The sequence below is a fragment of the Notechis scutatus genome, chromosome 1 (genome assembly GCF_049901735.1).
Source record: "Notechis scutatus isolate UNSWTSFEM ecotype Mainland chromosome 1, rNotScu1.2, whole genome shotgun sequence".
Classification (NCBI taxonomy): domain Eukaryota; kingdom Metazoa; phylum Chordata; class Lepidosauria; order Squamata; family Elapidae; genus Notechis; species Notechis scutatus.
Window position 1 is genome coordinate 132,094,138 of NC_142009.1, and position 19,796 is coordinate 132,113,933.

The following is a 19,796-nucleotide window of genomic DNA, read 5'->3' on the forward strand; positions in this document are numbered from 1 at the left end:
CTGACGAGTTCTGGAGAACCAGTAGGGGAAATTTTGAGTAGTTTGGAGAACCGGCAAATACCACTTCTGACTGACCCCGCCCTCATTTCTTCTCTGCCTCCTGAGTCCCAGCTGATTGGTTGGGTCTTTTTTTGTTGCCCTGCACAGGAGAACAGAGCTGGAAAGCATGTTAGTGGGGTGGGAAGGGAATGGGATTTTGCAATAACTTCCCCTGGAGTGGGGAGGGAATGGAGATTTTACAGTATCCTTCCTCTGCCATGCCCACCAAGCCACGCCCACAGAACCGGTAGTAAAAAAATTTGAATCCCATCACTGGGCTTAATTCCTGGTATGGCTTGAAAGGTCCTTTCTGAAACACTGCTGCTATTCAAGGCTGCCTATTCTTCCCAAGATATTGGATTACAGTTCTTGCCAGCTCTTTAGTCTAGACACAGAAATCAGTGCCACGTATGTCAGGACTACCTTTATTTTAAAGCCACGGGTACAGAAGTCTGAATGCACTTCCTTCTGCCTCCCCTTTGCCTTCATGTGAACTAAGGAGCTACTTACCTGAGACCTTCATTCAACTAATATGTTGACCTAGGTTCAAGCCCCCCCTTATCTGACCATTGTCTTGGTAGCAGTTCTTCCTCCTGATCTTCAAGGCCATTCCCTCTACCATCTACAATTTAGAAGAGTCATAACCAGCATAACCAATAATCTGAGATGATGGAAATTATAATCCAAAACAATTCCAAAAGACTCAAAGGACCTACAGTCAAAGGTCTTGATGGAACAAAGGTCTGATGGGGCTTTTGTGGATTCCTTTGTCTCCATTCATTCCACTTAATGGGGAAAGCAAGATGGAGACTTTCCACTAGTGGGTCATTTGCAGAGTAATGAATTATCCTAATGTAACTTAAACGCCATCGCATTTCTCTTCCTGAAATAAAAATGGACACCCCCGCCTTGCTGGTAAGCTTGCAGCTAGCAGAAGCAGTGGAGCTGTTTTCACATTGGTACCGATTAAGTTATATATGGCCCTATACATTCAGAAAATACATTTAAGTTTAGCATCTATCATTAAGTACTTGCTTTAGAAAAACCTCTTGTTGGAAACAATATTTAGCTATTACAGATTATATGTTTAACATAAGAATAAGCAAAATAATCATGGGAACATTTTAGAAGTGAGTTGCCTGCAGCAAGAATAGAAAACAATTTACTAGCCGTGCATTTTTCACTGGTGATATGGGGCTGATTGGCCTTGCTAAGTTATTTCCCAAATGCAATTTGCCAGGCAAAAGAATTGGATTTTTAACATTTCTTTTATTTTCATATTTTTCTCTTTCCATATCAGCCTTGTTCCTCCACTTTTCCTCCCCACTCTTTCTGTTCAGATCAACAGACTCATCATGGGATGATACAGTCCATTGTCAGAAGCTGTTCCCAAATGGTGGTATCAATTGATAGAAACGTGGATGATAGAGTATAGCCAGCAGAAACCAAGGACTTTATAAATATATCACCAGGAGGTGCAAAGGAAAGGAGCTGAATGCAACCAGACTGTAAATATATTCCCATTCCAGAAAAAGAAAAGTCTATCAGAAAAAAAAAAAACAGGGACAAAATTGGACAGGTGCCTACTATCTAGAATTTCCTTTTTTTGTGAGAGATTGCGGCTTCTGCTCCAAAATAATTGCACTGCCTTTAAAAGGGAAAATAGGTTTATATATTGGTTTAAACTGTATCAGTTTATACTGGTATGAAGAATATCTTCCCCTATTTTTTCTGACATAATGGAACTCCCCCCGCCCTTCACCCGTCCAGTCCCCCTTATATTCTCCTCTGTACAGGGCCCTGGCATGTCATTGTAATGAGTGATCTTATAAATAACCCAAATGAGACAGAAGAAGAGTCTATCAGTAGAGAATTAAATGAGCAGCAGACCCTGAAACATCCCAGGGAAATAGAATTGTCCGTGTGCTTTGAAAGAGCTATGCATATTAGCCAGTGTTGCAAATAAAATGTAAGTGGAATCAAGTGGTATTAGCACAAGGATTTGTAGCATGGCATTCATGGGCACTTACTTGCGCACATAAGGGGTGTGCGTGTCACAATTCTCCCTGCCCTACCTGATATAATTTGGGATACTGCAAGAAATATTCACTTACTTTAAGGAGATACGTACATACATACATAATACATGTATACATACATACATGGGGGGGGGGGGATTGGTAAACAATGAAGAAAAATGCCAACTTCTATTAGTTTTGGTTTATAGGTGTGCTTAGATTTTTTTTAATGTGATCCTTTCATTCCAGTGTCTTTTTTGAAGAGTGTCCAACATTTCAGAGAAACTAATAAAATAAAAATAAATTAAGCTTTTATATGCAACCGGGGCGTGGGTTAGAGAGTATAGAAGAGAACAGGTTTGTCCCTTTGCTTCTTTGTCAATGTACATGATCCTATTTTGTAAGTGACACCAAAAGAGTGTCACTCTCTGGTATAAAGACATTTCATGATTATTTATGATTTCTCCTGGGAACTCAAAAAGCTCTGCAATCAAAACTGTTGGCAGTGCAATATTTTTTTTTTAATTGCAGCATCTACAAGTTTTCCTGCTGCTGCATTTATATCTTCCGTGCCTGTGTTATTACTGCATTCCTTTTTAATGAATTCACCGCTTTATTCTTGCCTTATTTTGTCCAATTCATACCTCATATTGAGAAATGTCATTAGGAATACTTCCACACGGGCATCAACTCCATTCCTCAATCTCTCTCAAACAGTTTGGATATGGGATGTGATCATCCACACTTCTGTAATCTCCAAACACCGACAACACTGCTTTGTTTAATAAATGCCATGCACAACTTAATGCAGATCCTGGAATAGGCCAAAATATTTTCACTCCCCTATGAAAAGATACAGAATTAAACAGTTTGTTCTCTCTCCGCACCAACCATCCAGATCCTTATTTTATGTGCATTAGCATTAAGCAAAAAGATTCAGTATGGTTTCTACACTGGGAACTGAACAGCCATTAAACCAATTACATTCTTGGAACACATGATTGGGTCGGAACCAGGAAATGTGATGAACAAAGTATTCCTACAATAGGCAAACAGATCATCCAGAAGGTTGAGTCACAATGACTTTTACTAGGTTTTCCAATATGCCAAAGCTAGGCCAGAAATTAATTGATTCAACTTTCAAATGAAGCCAATATTATGGATTCAAAGAAAACTGGAGCTGATTTCAAAGTGGTAGAATTCTCATGTGGAAGGAGACTAGGAGTAATTCTAAGATAGGGGGAAAAATGGATATTTCAATATCCTAGCCATCTCCATCTCTGCCTCCAGCAAGTGTCTTTTTCCCCCTCCTTATAGTTCTGATTGGTTGGATGGATGGATAGTTGTTTGCTTAATTTATGATGTGAAAATCTCTCCCAGTCTCCATTCAAGTTCAATTTTTGAAATGAATGTTTCAAAATGCAATACATAAAAAGTATACCTGGAGGTGGTCAGGATTTTCTCTCTTCAGTGCTCAATAGGCTTCTACTTGCTTCTGTTTCTCAGTTTTAAATGGCATTTTAGGAAGGAAAGAGAGAGGACTTGAGAAGAAAGAAAAAGATAGTATTTCATCTATGCATCATTCAATGCTTCTTACTACCATTTCCAGAAAATTCCCTAAAGCTGACCTGTTGAAAAAAAGTTGTAAAAATATCATTGTGTACTAGAGTTTTGAGAGAATCTGATTTAGAAAGAAGTCAAATATGAACCTTCTATCAACAAATATCCATGACCATGTCTATCTCACCTTCAAAGGTGCCTACATAGCACCACTAGTTAAACCCAGGGTCCTATTTTTTTCTGTTTTGTAGGCAGCTCCAGCAAACTGCCTTCCAGGACACTGATACCAGCTTGTTCAGGTGCTCTGTATCTAGAAACTCAAGAGGTTAAACCTGGCAATTCCATTTAAATGTTATAGTTCAGGGCTTTTGATTGAGCCATCCTTGATACCTACATTTTTTTTTTTTTGTAAAACTTTATTACATTTCAGAAAAGTATAAAACACAAATGAAGAAGAAGAAAGGTTTAAAGAGAAAAGGGGGACAACAGGGAAAAAGCAAAATTAAAGTAACTTCTTTCTTCGTTACAGAAAGTAGCATGAAATATAATAACCCTTTGAAATAGAGTAAATCGCAGCACTCAGTACTTCTGCCATCACAAGCAGTTCTAGTCATCAAATACCAAGATTAAAATTTCATTTCTTTTGGTTTCAAGCAAAAAAATCCCAAAGTAGCTTCCATGTAGAAGTGAAGGTAGAAAAAAAGTCTTTTTTTAAAAAACTAAGTCAATTTTGCCATCTCTGCCAACACCATTCCCTTCACCATCCATTCTTCCACTGTGGGTATCCTTCATTCATGCATCCCACTCTTCTCCCAGTCTTCTCTGGACCCAACTAAACATGAAGTCTGAAAAGGCATTTCACAAATCCTAGCACCTGGCACCTAGTACCAGGGGGGGATCATAATTATTCATTTCTCAAATTTACTGGCCAGCTGACAGAACTGTTCCCAGTATAAGTCACAGTAAAACAAAGGTACGCTCAGTGCAGTTGAATGGTGAAGCAATTTACTAAAATAGCTGCTAGCGGAAAGGGGCAGCCACAGACCAGCCCGGCCGCCCCGGCGCACCCCGGGCAGTTTGGCCTTTTCAGAGCGGACGCCGGCGCCCGGACCAAGGAGGTGGGGGTGGGCGCAGGGGCACCGAGGCCGCCGCGGGCCGAGAGGCCCCCAGGGCCGAGGGCCCCCCCCCGGGGCCCCGCTCGCAAGCGCAGCCGCGTGCCTTGCAGAGTGAACCCCGAAAAAAGGGGTCGGCGACTCACCTCAAAGTCGCTTAAGGGACCGCCGAGGCCTGTTCCCCTAGTGCCCGCTTTTGAGCTTTGGGGGCCGACAGGGCCCCCTTTTTTTAGGGGGGGGGGGATTGGACAGACCAAGGCAGGTTTTTTCAGGGGGGGGGGGGGGGGGGCGGCGGGACAGGGGGGGGATGGGCCCCGGGGGGTTGCCCCCGTGTAGAAGGTAAAGCTGTTTAAAATCCTGCAAACAATAGAAATGCAGCGATAAAGGGAGAGAAGACAATGGTATCTGCGTAGCATGAAATATTGTGACAGTAGTTATCGAGAGAGTCTTCTACAGTGGGCGCTGTGAAGGATGGATGTCAGCCCTCTGAGAAAGGCAAGGTCAGGAAACAGAAGCAATAGATATTCCAGGAATAAACTCTACTGTGGGGTAGATAACAAAAGCTCCAAAGTTAGAATTTTGCTCTGCTCCGCCTTATACCAAGGTGGCCTTATTCTGACTTTCTTTCTCTTACTTTCTTCTTTCTTCAGGATTGAATAACCTTTTCTAGATCACCTGTCTTGATGGTTCCATCATTTCTTCTCCCTTGCCAAGGTCAGGTCTACATTCTTTCAGAGGTCCACGACTGGCAAGGACTTTTTCCAAGAAGCCCCTCTTCCATTCACTGTTCTTCTCTATAAAGATTCCTTTCTGGGCTGAAGACCTGGCAAGTCTTTGGCAATTGGCAGGGGTAGATTAATCTTTCAGGGAGTACATGTGTGTTTGTCCAAAATTGAGATTTATACCTCAAGAGAGGAAAAAATATACGCCTTCCCAAATCCATCGCTCTCTGTCAGATTGTAAGTGATAAAAATGGCAAAAGAGATGCGCACATCTGCAGCGAATCGTGTGATATATATTCGCCATGCTAAATGGAATCGTGATGATTAGCATTAATCCAGAGAGGCTCATAAAGTGATGAACATTAGGAGAGTTCAGGTATCTGGATTCACATAGATGGGAAATTAGAATTCTTATGTCTGGGTAAGAAACCAACCAAATACTTTTTGATTGTGCTTGAGGCAAAGGCAAAAGAACTTCCAACTCCAATCGGTCTACAAATATTTGAACGTTCTGACTCAAAACAAGTTTCAAGGTGGGCAAGTTCTCAGAGTCCTGCCCACTTCCATCTCTTGGCTGTTTGGCTTTCTGTCTTTCTAAGGTGCCAAAGTCCTTTTGTCACCTTTTCACTTGCTTGTTTCAAAGGAGCAAAGAATGGCTTTTCAGACCCCCTGCCATAGAAACTCATATTTGTTGTTGTTGTGTCCTCCCCCCCTGGAAGCCTTTTATCAGCAGGCATGAGTGATGAAAATGTTGGGATGTTTTCAAGCTCTTTGCCACCTCCGAGTCTAGTGAAGAGCCAAGTGGAGAATCAAGGGACTGAGAACCTTGTCTTTCTAGGGAAGAGCAACCCTACCCCAAACATATTTCACTCTTCTCCTCCTTTGAGACCATTATCGAAATTAGGCAATTCAAGGGTATGTGTTGAACACACAGATACGTTCAAGGAATGAAACTACTGCAAGCCTGTGCCCCCAAAGTGCAACCTGACAGTTGGCCCAGAAGGATACCATGGCATGAAAACCCCAAAGAAGGGCAAGAGAACTGGGGTTGCATTCCTTCCATCGAGTTTCTAATATAGATCATCCTATCAGCCCTTCATGGTAGACCAGAGTAGGAAGCCAAAACTGTGACTGCTAATACTAGTTTTATTTTAAGGTCACAGAAACAGAATCTTTCGAAAGTCTGAATGCAGTCCCCTCATTCTCTGTATCTTCAAGAGAACTAAGGAGGGTGAAGCCTGCAACACTTTCTCAAATTACAGTTCTGCCTCAGACTTATATTGATTTTATATGTCTTGGTTGAAGCTCTTAAGGTTGTTCCTACAGCTGATGTTGGTATCCTATCTCAGATGAAAGCTTGATTGAAATAGAGCCAGAAAATCATCTGGTTCCATCTGGAGTTGCCAGGTCACTTAATCATTTTATCCAAGGAGGAAATATTTGAGACAGGCCTATAATGAGATCTTCAAGGTCAAAGGAAATCTTTTTAGATGAAGGCCTTATCATCATCTCTTTTAAACAAGCAAGTATAAATTCCATCTTCCAAGGACGCATTATCCACTCCACTTAACCATAAGGCCAGTCCCAGCCTGAGCAATTTAATTAGCCAGGGAGGACAAGGGTCAAGAAAGCAAAGGGTGGCTCTCTTCCCCCCCAACCTACCCTTTTCATGTCCTTGAAACCCACAAGCTGAAGGGAAACTGACAAACGATTGCTAAGGTTACCTTTCTGTGACCTGTCCCAATCTGGTGCCTAAATCAAGAGGAATCAGACTGAGGATTGGTCTCCACATAGGGATGAAAACTGCCAATAGTCAGCTTTTAATATTTTATCTTCCCACCCCCTCCAAATCTTGATCTCAGTGAAACCAGAGGAGTAAGCACACTTGCTTGTGGCCTTTGCCATGGCGGGAGGGAGGATTTCAGTGTACTTGAAAGATGGTTCCATTCTGTGTTCAGTCCTCCACAATGGAGTGCCTCCCTATGTTCTTCAATTCTCTGTCTGTTACCTATCAGGCGCTGATTGACCTATGTTGAAAGAAAAAAAAAGGACATTCAGGAGAGGGAGTCAATCATTTGGTCCAACTTCATGTTCCATAGATCAGCCAAGGCTTCAGCAGCATTGCTGATGGATGAGGCAGGAAATTCTCCAAGCACATTCAGTACATCTATTCATCGGTTACTTAAGTTGGATCAGTTTAATTGATTCTTACCCTCACAGAGGTTTATAGCAATCGCCAGCTTAAAACTGACCAGAGGATAAACTGTCTATATACTGTAGCAACAGAGTCACCAAAAGAAAAAAGAAAAAAAAAGCCTCCAGTCACCAGAACAGATGACCAAATTCAATGTCTACCCTACTGCATGCATGGAGTGAGATACCAATTAAGGCAGTGCCATAGTTGTCTATCAGACTTCATGGTAGGCACCATACATCTCAATCCTCTATTAACATGATTATCTCCATTTTCAGGCATTTGCTTACAACTCGAATAAAGACATCATCTTGCTAAATAAGTCGGCTTTTTTAAAACAAGATCAAAGTCACACATATGCAAATGACCTTTCAACTTTTGGTGGTATCCAAATCAAGCCAGTATGCAATTTGTGCTAGATGCAAGTCATCATTCACATCTTCTAAAGGTGCCAATACTATTGAACAATACCAAAATTAAGTCCAATATTATATGTCTATTCCAGGATTTAAATTCTAGATTTTTTTTTCCTATTACCTTTCTGACTCAATGGAAATTTGGCTATTCTTGTCCCAGCCTGGAAGATCTCTGCTCAAAGTTTACGTAATAGCTGGCTGAGCTTGAGAACTGATGGTTCCTCCCTTCCCAGATACACCCCTTATGCTCCATAGTGAACATGAAACGTTGTGCCGCTCCTGGCTAGTCAACCCTCATCATCAATACTGAAATCCACAAGACATGAGATCAGGGGTGGGCTTCAAAAATTTGAGCAACAGGTTCTCTGCCCAGTTGCTGGGTGGGCACGGCCATGATGGGCGTAGCCTAGTTGGCCTCCTGCACCATGGTGGAGGGGGGCATTTTTGCCCTCCCCAGGCTCCGGAGGTTTTCCTCAAGCCTCCAGGAGAGCGAAACCGACCTCCCCGAACTTCAGAGGCTCTCTGGAAGCTGGAAACAGGCCCATTTCCGACCTTCCTGAATTTCCGGAAGGCCCATTTTTTTCGCCCTCTCTGAGCCTCTCTGAGCCTCCGTGTGTGTGCATCCAAGACAGGCCACATGGGGCCTCCTGGGAGGGGCTGGACAGGGCCAGCCAGGGATGGGATTTGGGGGGTTCTTCAAACTGCACAGAATCTTAACTAGGGGCTCTCCTGAACCCCTGCGAACCCCCAGCAGCCCACCCCTGCATGAGATCCAGAGTAATCCAGATATTATGGTTCTACCAGGGAGTAGGTGGCACATGAACAGAATACTACACCATCTTGGCCGCAGAAACCTGGCAGAAAAAAAATGCAACATTTACAGAACGTTTGAAAGAGCTTCCAATCCAGGAGTTGGAATTCGATGGCAGACGATGGCTTAAGTCTTAAGACACTTTCCTTGTCTGTTGTATCTCAGCAAATCCTGGCAGACAGAACTAGAAGGTATTAAATCCATGCTTTTCTTTCAGCCAGAACTTTGTATCACATGGCAGGCCAGCGCTTCCATATAAGATTATATCCTGGATAATCGATGTTTTATTATTGTCTTCTTATGTTACTCTATAATAGATATTTCTGCTTCAGCAAGTGGTCCCGCTTTCCAGGGCAGCATTTCCTTTAGCCCAGGGAGCAGAATGGTGCGTTCTTTGTGCCGAGGAGCTTCCTGGGAAAACCTTCATCAGCCTGATCCTGCAAGATAAGCTGTCAGAGCAGGAATTACCTCCAGCACATTCCCCCTCCCCCGCAGGTTACTTGCGTTGAACTACTTATCAGCCATTATTTTTGCTAGCTGCAGCCTCTTTTTAATACTGCTAATACTGTAAATAAAATATTAAAAGGGATGCTGCTTCTTTGATTATTTCTGTGTAAAAGAAATATTTTGATCAAGCACCAATTATGCTGTATTTTGTATAGTTGCCAAAGCAATCCTGATTATTTTTCTATTTTTATTGCAAATACAACATAATTTTATCCTAAGTCTGTATTTTAATTTACAAGAGGCCGTTGTCTTCTTTGGATGATTTCTTGTCCTCCTGGTTTCATGCCCACATTGCAATTTATAAATATATTGCCCTCTATCTGCCCATCTCTCTTGCCTTCCTAAAAACCATAGAGATGCAAAATAATGATTAGACCAATAATCTAAGTAGTTGTGAGCAGGGGTGGGATTCTCCCAGTTCAGACTGGTTTGGGAGACCCCCTAGCTCCAATGATCAGCTGGCTCCGAACCAGTTCAATCTGACGATCATGTGGGCCTGCCCGCCTGCCCGCCCACCCCTGTGCCATATATCGGCTCAGCTGTTTCATACGGCAGAGCAGATTGCCGCGCCTCAGCTGTGTTACTTCCCCAAAGTAACATCGAAGGGTAGTAATTTCGAAAGCTGTGCATGCATGCAAAGCGTGCGATTAGCGAACTGGCTGTTACATCGGCAGCATCCCACCACTGGTTGTGAGTCAAGAATCTATTGGTTAAAATTTTATTGCTGTGATAATAAGTTTTTACTCCGAGGCTAACACATCATATCGTCAAGCTCTCAGGTTAAGAGATACTGAGCACCTTTAACCATCTCTGCTTGATGCTCTCAACAATAACCAAGATCAGAGCTTAGTCAAGCCACCAGACTTGAAATTCTAGAACTAGAAAACCTTGAATTACGCCGTCTTCGGTCTGACTTAAGCATGGTATACAAAATCATACATTGCAATGTCCTACCTGTCAATGAATACTTCAGCTTCAACCATAACAACACAAGAGCACACAATAGATACAAACTCAAAGTAAACCGCACCAAACTTGATTGCAGGAAATACGACTTCAGCAATAGAGTGGTCAATGTCTGGAATACTCTACCCGACTCTGTAGTTTCTTCCCCAAACCCCAAAAACTTTAACCTTAGACTGTCTACTATTGACCTCACCCCTTTCCTAAGAGGTCTGTAGGGGGCGTGCATAAGCGCACCAACGTGCCTACCGTCCCTGTCCTATTGTTTCTCTTATTCTTTTATTTTTCTTATATGTAACCATTTCATGTATTCACAACTATGTATACATTTATACTTATTATCTTGTAAACAATTGGCAAATCAAATAAATAAATAAAATAAATAAATAAATTATCAACATGAAGCGGAGACCGTGATTGTTTGGAAGTAGAGACTCCAAGTGACACGAGGAAATTGCTGTGCCAGGTTTCTAAAACCTCAACAATGTCTGAATCTCATAAGGCTACTTCTGAAAGTTCCAAACCTACCTAATTAGGAAACTTTTACTTCCAAACTATGTCATTTCAATCAGACCACTGCCTGAAGAAGTTCAGAAACGGAGATGATAAAGCTTTCACATTATAATGGTAGCTACTAGGTAAACATCTGGACAACACTTTTCAGGCTGCTTGCATATCAATGAGATCTTGAAGTAATACAGAGGGAAGGGCTGAAACCTCAGACTCTCTGGCAGTTAAATAGCATTTTTGACTCTAAAAAAGGGAATATAATTACCTAACGGGAAGAGAGTAGTGATAAAGAAGATTTCAAGATTTCTGCTTCGTCAGAACCTGAAAGATCCTAATCCTAAGTCAATTAAGTGCATCCGTTTCTATAGGTAAAGCTTACAGACCAGACCTGCTGAAATGGGTAGAAGCTTTCACTATAGAGCTTTTTAATTTATTTACTGTTTTGCAAAAGAAACAAAAAGTAGTTGCCTTTCAATTTGTTGTCACCCTTCTGTACTCTTATGAATGGGGGTGGGGGTGGGGGTGGGAAATCCATCTGTCTAAAGCTTTCCATAATTAAATCCTGGTGACTCATTCCTCTCTGTTTTTCATCTCCTGGTGCAACCAATGGCTACGCAAATTCATACCAGCGATACTCCCTGGATGAGGAAATCTAGGAGAGCTCCCCTGGACCTTCCATTGAGGCAAGCAGTGATGTAAACATCCCTTATTACACAGAGAATCAGCAAATGTTTGCAATTTCACTTTGCAAGGCTTCCTGCTGCCTTTCCCAAACACATAACAGATGTTCTGCTAAGAGGGAGCAAACCTTTCTTTGTGTGAGCGCAGACAGCCAGAGCAAGAGGGCCTTTCAGAAGATTCGCAATAGGATGCTGCCATGTCCTCAGAAATCGTGGAATGTTAACTTTGCAAGCACGAATCTTTACAAAACAACCATAGATTTGAAAACAAAAAACGAGCGCCTTTCAAGGGATGCTTCTGAGCAGAGCTCCTTGTGAAGAATTCTGTCAAACCTTTTGCTAGGAAGGTGTCTGCATGGTAGCGTGTGAACTTGAATTGTCGTTTCCATTTCCAGTACTGAAAACCGAGAGCCACTGCTTAAAAACATCGCTGAAATGAGAAAACTTGTTCTTCCACTTCAATTCCAGCTAGATTTTAATCCTTGGCGCAGTTAAAACAGGCCTGTTTTCCCAATTACACAATGAAAAAAATGGAAAAAAAATCATAGCAGCAACTAGGACATTCAGAGAGAAAATGAATGTATATTAATGACAACCTTTGGCTAATGCCAAGCTCCCCCTTTCTTAAAATTCAAGCAAAAATAAATACTAGCTCTGCAAACAAACTATCGTTACATTCTTGCCATTGTTTCAGGTTTCCATATAGGAAAATAAAAGCGTGAGGAATGTAACAATATTCTCATTTTCAACAGTTTATACTTCAGGACAACTTCAGTATTATGCTTGACTGGCAGCCTCTATATCAAAGACAACCATGAATACATTGTCTTCAATGTATTCATCCATTCATTGTCTCAATTCAAGGACAGAACTGAGGTCATGGGCAGGACACAGTTGGAAAACCTGCTACAGATGTCCTTCATATTTGTTGCTTAAGTACAAACAATACATTTTGATCTAAAGCTTCTCCATTCTTTAAAATATGATGGAAGGGTATATAAAACGTTGTATCAGTGAAATGAGCAGCATAGAAGAGAGAGAGAGACGGTTGTTTCAATCCCAATTTTCATGCCATTGATTGAGGCTATTATGACCTTCACCTTGATTTGACTTAGGGTGCTTTATTAATAGTATGTGCACATATCAAATTTAGTTAGAACCCCAATTCAGTAATTTATAAAAACAATCCATTCACTTCAGACTTATTTGGAGACACTCCGGCCTGACCGAGAGTACATGGTTGAATCAGTATTTGGATCACCAAACCTGTTTATTTCCCACCAATTGTCATTAGAAATTAAGAAATTGCTATTGTTTTCCTACTTGGTATAGAACTAAATGAAATTTCAAGAACAACAATACTTATATGAAAATGACAAATATAGCAACCCCCGTCTCTTTTTTAAAAAAATTTATCATCATAATTGACCTGAGAAGAGCAATTCCAACATATCTGATGGAAATATGTTTAGGAAGTATGATATAATACAATCTGTTGTCTCAGAGTTTGCGTGTCCAAGGACAGTTTGCTGATTCTATAAGGCACTATCCAGGATAGGAATTGTTCTGGATCACTTCTGTCACTTCCTATTCTAGAAGATTCATTCCAGGAAATCATCCCCAAAATGGCCAATTGTTCCATTTGTTAAAAAAAAAAAAAAACATGGCATATTCTGACACATAGCTAGCACCAAATCTACTAAGCCTCATTCATCTTTCCTCCTCCCTGCACCAATTACTAGGAGAGGGCCCTGCACATTGTATTGTCTTGCGATATCTCTCATTCACCTCTGAAACATTGTGATTAAAGAACCCTGAGAAAAGTCACTGAGGTTAGAAACTAGAATGCTTTATCATAAAAATGCTGGCTTTCCCCTATTTTTCCTCACTGATCACTTGAAGTTTTCCTTGAAGAAAAAGACAAGTAAGCAATACATACTTCTTTGCGGAAATGGTTAATTCCAAATCACTGTATTTCAGGGGGATTACTGAAAAAGTTCTTCACCATTTCCAATTCTCCTGCAATTACCAGAATCAGCTCATTTCAGAAATAAATAGCCCAAAATTTTATCGCATGTCATTCCCATCTTTTAGAGAGAGAAAAGCAAAAGGAAACAAAGTAACTGTGAAAGAAAATAAAATAATAAATGGATGGACAGAATTAAAATGATAAACAAGTGCTTATAAAGTTAAAAAAACTAGACAGTAAAGATTCTAGGGAATTCATGGGTGGTTTACTTTTCATAGCAGCCTTTTTTTTTTGTAATGGATGCACAAATAGCTATTATAGGTGGAAGAACAGAGAGTTCCTTGCAAATTAAATGGGCCAATGCTTATTGCTTACTCATATGGAACCATGGTATTTATAGTTTCCTTCTTTCATAATTCCAGAACAACTAGATAATACACATTTTACATATCTATTATCTTGCCCAACTTCCTGTTCAACCAATTCAGGACTATTGCATATAGAAAGATTTAACTTTGGTGTGTTGTTGTTGGGTGGTTTCTTTTTTAAGGAACCGTGTGTGAATAAAGAGGGCTTTTAGAAAGCTGAGTAGAAAAAGATTTCTTTCCTCACCCTACATATGGTGATTCCAATCTGATCCAGATAGTCATTTCCTTACATTTTTTTTTAACAAAAATGAAAACTGGGACTAAAGCAGAATACATTTAACATGTCATTTGGTTTGCCAGTGAAAGTTGGCATGGATATCTCAAGTGAAACGTTCTTTCAGTCTGTTGACAGGCACTTGCATACTCTATCATCATCCTGAATCATTACATGAATCAGGGTGCAGACTTTACTAGAGCAATGCATCTTTCAATTGCATTTCTCTTTCAAATTGTCCCTTTTAGGAACAGAAATATAAGACAGATAGAAAAAGGAAATCACAACTCATGAAATATCAACAAGGATCTCTGACAAGAATAATCCAATTTTTCTGGCCAAAGTTGGAATCTTATAAATTTGGAAGATTTGGGAGATAGTATTTCACCTTGAGAGCCATTTGGTCTAGTGGTTAAGGCACCAGGTCAGAAAATGGGAGAGTGTGAGTTCTAGTCCCACCTTAGCCATGAAAGCCAACTGGGTGACTTTGGGTCAGTCATTCCCTCTCAGGATTGCTGTTGTAGGGATAATAGGAGGAGGAAGGAGGATGAGGTATGTTTGCCACCTTGAGTCATTTACTAAAAATAATAAAGGCAGGATAAAAATAAATAAAAATAATCTTGCTGGGCAATAACAATACCACTTAGACTTATATACTGCTTCACAGTGCTTTACAGACTTCTCTCTAAGCGGTTTTACAGAGTCATCCTATTGCCCCAACAATCTGGGTCCTCATTTTACCCACCTCAGAAGGATGGAAGGCTGAGTCAACCTTGAGCCTGGTGGGATTCAAACTGCCAAATTGCAGGCAGATGGAAGTCAGTAGAAGTAGCCTGCAGTACTGCACTCTAACCACTGCGCCACCACGGCCCATAATAGCAATAGCAATCTCGCTTAACTTTCTGTATCAAAGCATGGATGGTTCTGAGCCTCTCATTGCTGGCCAGCCATAACAGGAACTGAGTTTGGGTTCCAACCCTGGGTGCAAAATTCTAATCCCTTTGCTGGATGAGGAATTCTGGAAGTTGAAGTCCACAAATCTTAAAGTTGCCAAGGTTGGAGATTCCTGGTGTGGGACATTTACCAAACAAGGGTCAACTCTTTCCCTTGTTTCCTGCTCCACCTTCTATTTGACCCAAAAGACCAAGGATAGCCGTTCAGACATGTTTTTATAAGCCCTTCACAAGTGCTGAATACCTGCAAACTGGGGAAGGGAAGGTGTTTCCAATGAAGGAATACAGTATCAGAGAATATCTGAAATCGTTTTGTTCAGCTTCATAGGACAACGGACTAATTCTCTGCTGCACTTGAAGGAATGTTAGGAGAGGATGAATGACATAATTAACTGAACTGCAAAGATCAAAGGCAGAAGAGAAAGAAAATTGATCTGAGAGAGGAAGTATTAAAAATATTGAGAATATCAGTCCAACCAACAGGAGCCATCTTAAGCAGAAGGGTGTAAAATAAATCTTTAGGCAAGGAGATAAAAGCAGAGGTGGGCTGCACATACTGTAACAACCAGTTCACCAAAAATGTGAGTGCAGGCGCGGCTTCAAAAGCAAGGGGATTTCCTGTGCACGGCAGCCGTGGTGAGTAGAGCAGGCAAGGCATGGAAAGCACCTGTGGGTAGGGCGAACAAGCCAAATATATGGGATCGGATAGCACTGGGGCGGGGGGACGGGCCCAGCCAGTGGTCGTAACTACTGGTACAAGCGAGCCAGTCCAAACCAACAGCAGCCCACCACTGGATAAAAGTTCAGAGTCCCTCTGTTGACTGTGGACAGACCTGTACTTCCTGCATGGCTCTTCCTCCGTATGGTCCAATCCACTGACCACTATCTGAATGCAGTAATGGAGCAGATTGTCCTCCTTCCACTCTCGACCCTTTGCAAATGCATCCTGTACCCATATTTCCCAACTTTGATTCAAAACTGTTGCCTTCCAACCTGAACTCTCATCAGCCTTTTGGGGCAGACCAAGCCTTTCTGCATGGCCCATCACTAGATTGGGCCACTCACTGCTTCCTTAGTGCTGGAACAGAACATCTCATTCTCCTTCTATGCCAACCTGTGTTTTCCAGCTTTGAATCAACTTTTCTGTTTTCCAATTCAAATTGCATTAATCGCTTTAGTGCAGATGGACTCTGTCTCTGGCATTTCGTTAAAATATAGTGGCAGTCCCAGCTCTAATTGGCTGCAAGGGCTGGTATGTTCCACCCTTCCAGCAGCTGGTTGTTGCCTTGGGCAGTCATTTGATTCTGACGGGTTGAGTTATTATATTCTCTGATTGTGAGCACTTGCTAATTTTATAAACTTGAGGCTGATGCAATGATGGTCTGTTAAGTCAATGAACTATCCTCAAGCCTAGAGGTTCATACGCCATACAACCCTTGTATTCTTTCTGTTCCTGCCCGGTTGATGAAGCATCCTGCCATTGCTCTCCCATCTCCTGCCCACAGTACTCCTAAGCTAACATTCCCTTTGTTCATTTACTTACATATTATATCTGCAATATAGGAACACTGCTATTTTGTTCCTATGAAGCTGAATTCTCAATTCCTTCTTACTGTGGAACTATAGAAGAATATAAGAATGAAAGACTAATCTGAACCCATTTGTTTTAATTATCAGATCTATGGAAATTCTGAAAGGGAAAAAAAGAAAGAGAGAGGGGGAGAGAGAAGGAGGGAGAAGGGGAGAGAAAGAAAGAAAGAAAGAAAGAAAGAAAGAAAGAAAGAAAGAAAGAAAGAAAGAAAGAAAGAAAGAAAGAAAGAAAGAAAGAAAGAAAGAGTAAACATATGGGGATGCAAAGGAAAGGCATGAGGGCTAGCGAGATGGGAACAATCTCCAAAACAATCTCCAGGCATAAAAGACAAGTTCATATAGGATCAGCCACTGAGAGTTGGCTTCCCTGTGAAGGGCAAAAAGTTGGGGAATGGGCAATCAGGTCTGGCTAAGGCTACAATATGAACTGAACATCATCCACCTCTATTGCCAACCCACTGGAATTTCTGAAGTGGGCTTAAAAAAACAGCTGGGAGAGCAAGGGAGACCAATTGCTTAGATGTGGAATTGCTCTGACTGTGACTCTTGTCCCTTAGAGCAGGGAAGTGCCAATGGTGCAGAAGATGTAAAAGATCAACGGGTGCAAAGAAGAATTCCAACCATCACCAGAACATTTCATAGTGGTAGGCAACACTGGCCAGTTGAAAAAACATTCAAGAAAAAGTCAATAGTAAACCTCTTTCTTAAGACACTTGTATATAAACAGAGAGCAAACCCCACTCACTTCTAGCACTCATGATATTACCTAGTTGGGTAATGAAATTTCTGCAAGAGAACAACTAGGCTCCAAGGACCCCACAGTTCTTCCATATCGTTGCCAAAAATACTACCTGAATTAAATCACTCAATCCTGGGAGTCTTTATTTTCATTGTTTGTATCCTGTCAATTAAATATGGGGACACCATTGCAAGTTTACTATGCTTAAGTCTGGCAATGTGCCAGGGGACCCCAAACAGCATCTCCATCTTCTTTACTTCCTTTCCCAGAGTTTGATTTCAAAAAGGTTAGATAAAGGTAAAGGTTCCCCTCACGCATGCGTGCTAGTCATTTCTGGCTCTAGGGGGCGGTACTCATCTCTGTTACAAAGCCGAAGAGCCAGTGCTGTCTGAAGATGTCTCCATAGTCATGTGGCCGGCATGACTAAGGCACATGGAACGCTGTTACCTTCCCACTAAAGTGATCCCTATTTTTCTACTCACATTTTTACATGCTTTCGAACTCCTAGGTTGGCAGAAGCTGGGACAAGTAACAGGAACTCACTCCATTACATGGTGCTAGGGATTCGAACCGCCAAACTGCCGACCTTTCTGATCAACAAGCTCAGCATCTTAGCCACTGAGCTACCACGTCCCTTCAAAAAGGTTAGAAGTAGCAAAAATCATATGACATTTGTATAGGACATTACGATTGTTCTCTGTGAACCCCTGTCCGTGAAGTGCCTGACAATAGAAAAGGAAGGAGAGAATCAGGTTCTCCCTTTCTAAGCAATTAGCTAGACCACTAAAAATCAACTACCATGAAGAGCCATAACAGCAGTGATGCCTGCAGATTAAAACAAAGCTTTAAAAGCAGTTGAAAAAATATGTCCCTATAAAAGACCTCAGCTGAAACTCCTCAAATGAGGTAAATTTTTAAGTAATTGTCTCCTATGCACTGCAAACTATAGAGATTTTAATACCTGCTCACAAGAGTGCCGGGGAAGATGCTCTATTGTGGACCACACCCAAAAATATTCAATGTATCGTAATCTGCAAGATCAAAATGGACAACATTAGCTATAGGGACAAAAAAAAAGAGTCTGTTACTGGATTAGATCTTGACTAAATTCATTGTGCTTGGGTCCTCTAGAACGGGGTCCCCACTCCCTGGTCCATGGCCCAGTACTGGTGAGTGGCCCGTTGAGAACCAGGTAGCGCAAGCAATGGGCGAGCATGCGAAGCACCATTTGTGTAAGGGGCAGGTGTGCTCACAAAATCATCCCCTTCCACTCCTGCGGCCGCCATTGCCGGTCCGTGGAGCTGGAAAGGTTGAGGACCACCGCTCTAGAAATCAACTTGAAAGTTAACACATCGATTTCGTTATCTGGAATACAGTATTATAATCATTTATTTGGGAGTAAACTCAAACTGACCTCTAAGTTAAATTTATGTTGGTTCCGCTAAGATGATAGTTTCATAAAAGCTTTGTGTAATAAGGACAGTTGTAAGATTAGGCCTTTTTTTAGGCTGAGGGTTATGCTATAGGAGTCTATCTGTTAGCCATGGGGGAAGTGCTCTGAAAATATTTTTTCCCCATGAGGCACATCAAGAAATCATTCAGGTTTCAGTTGCAAACTATAATGGGGCTGATTTAGATTGATTTCATGGCAAGACAACGACATTCTTATTTCTTCAATTCTAGTCAAGATATAGGATCCCTTTCTTCTATTATATTAAAATGAGAAGAAGAACTGTAGTCTCTACAGCTGTCTTCTGGTGCTGCAGGGAAAGACTTTGTGGCAGCAGAAAAAGCCCACAAGTGACTTTTAAACCAGCCTAGTTATCCCTTACTTCTACAGAGTACTTCCCATCGATATTTCTTTCATATTTAGAATAATAAGTTACTCCGCAGAAGCTCTGAGGTATGCAAAATAACTCTCTCTTGTTTTATTCTTCCTGCGCCACCATTAATTATATGAGTGACATAGTAGCGCTTTTGTACTTATGTGGACAAAGCCCATTAATTATACACTGCCTATTTTGTCTGTGTGTGGAGGGGATGTTTATGCATGTATGTGTGTATAAAAGAACTGCATACACAGCCACCTCAAGATTCAGATGTTCAACATTGCAACCTCCTTCTTCTGTTGTATCAATCATTTAAATTACTGATTTAATCATGTGGTGCTATCCAAGAATTAGCCAAGAATGACACTGACAGGAGCTTCTGGGAGAACTACATTTATTGGTAAGGTTGAAAAAGTGAATGAAAAGCTAAAAGTAATCCAGAAAGGGCTGAGGTCTGGTGGGAGCTTATAAGCATGCAGGTACCAGCCTATCAAGGGAAAACAAGTCCAAAATCTAGTGTGGAAGATAGCAATGACAAGCTA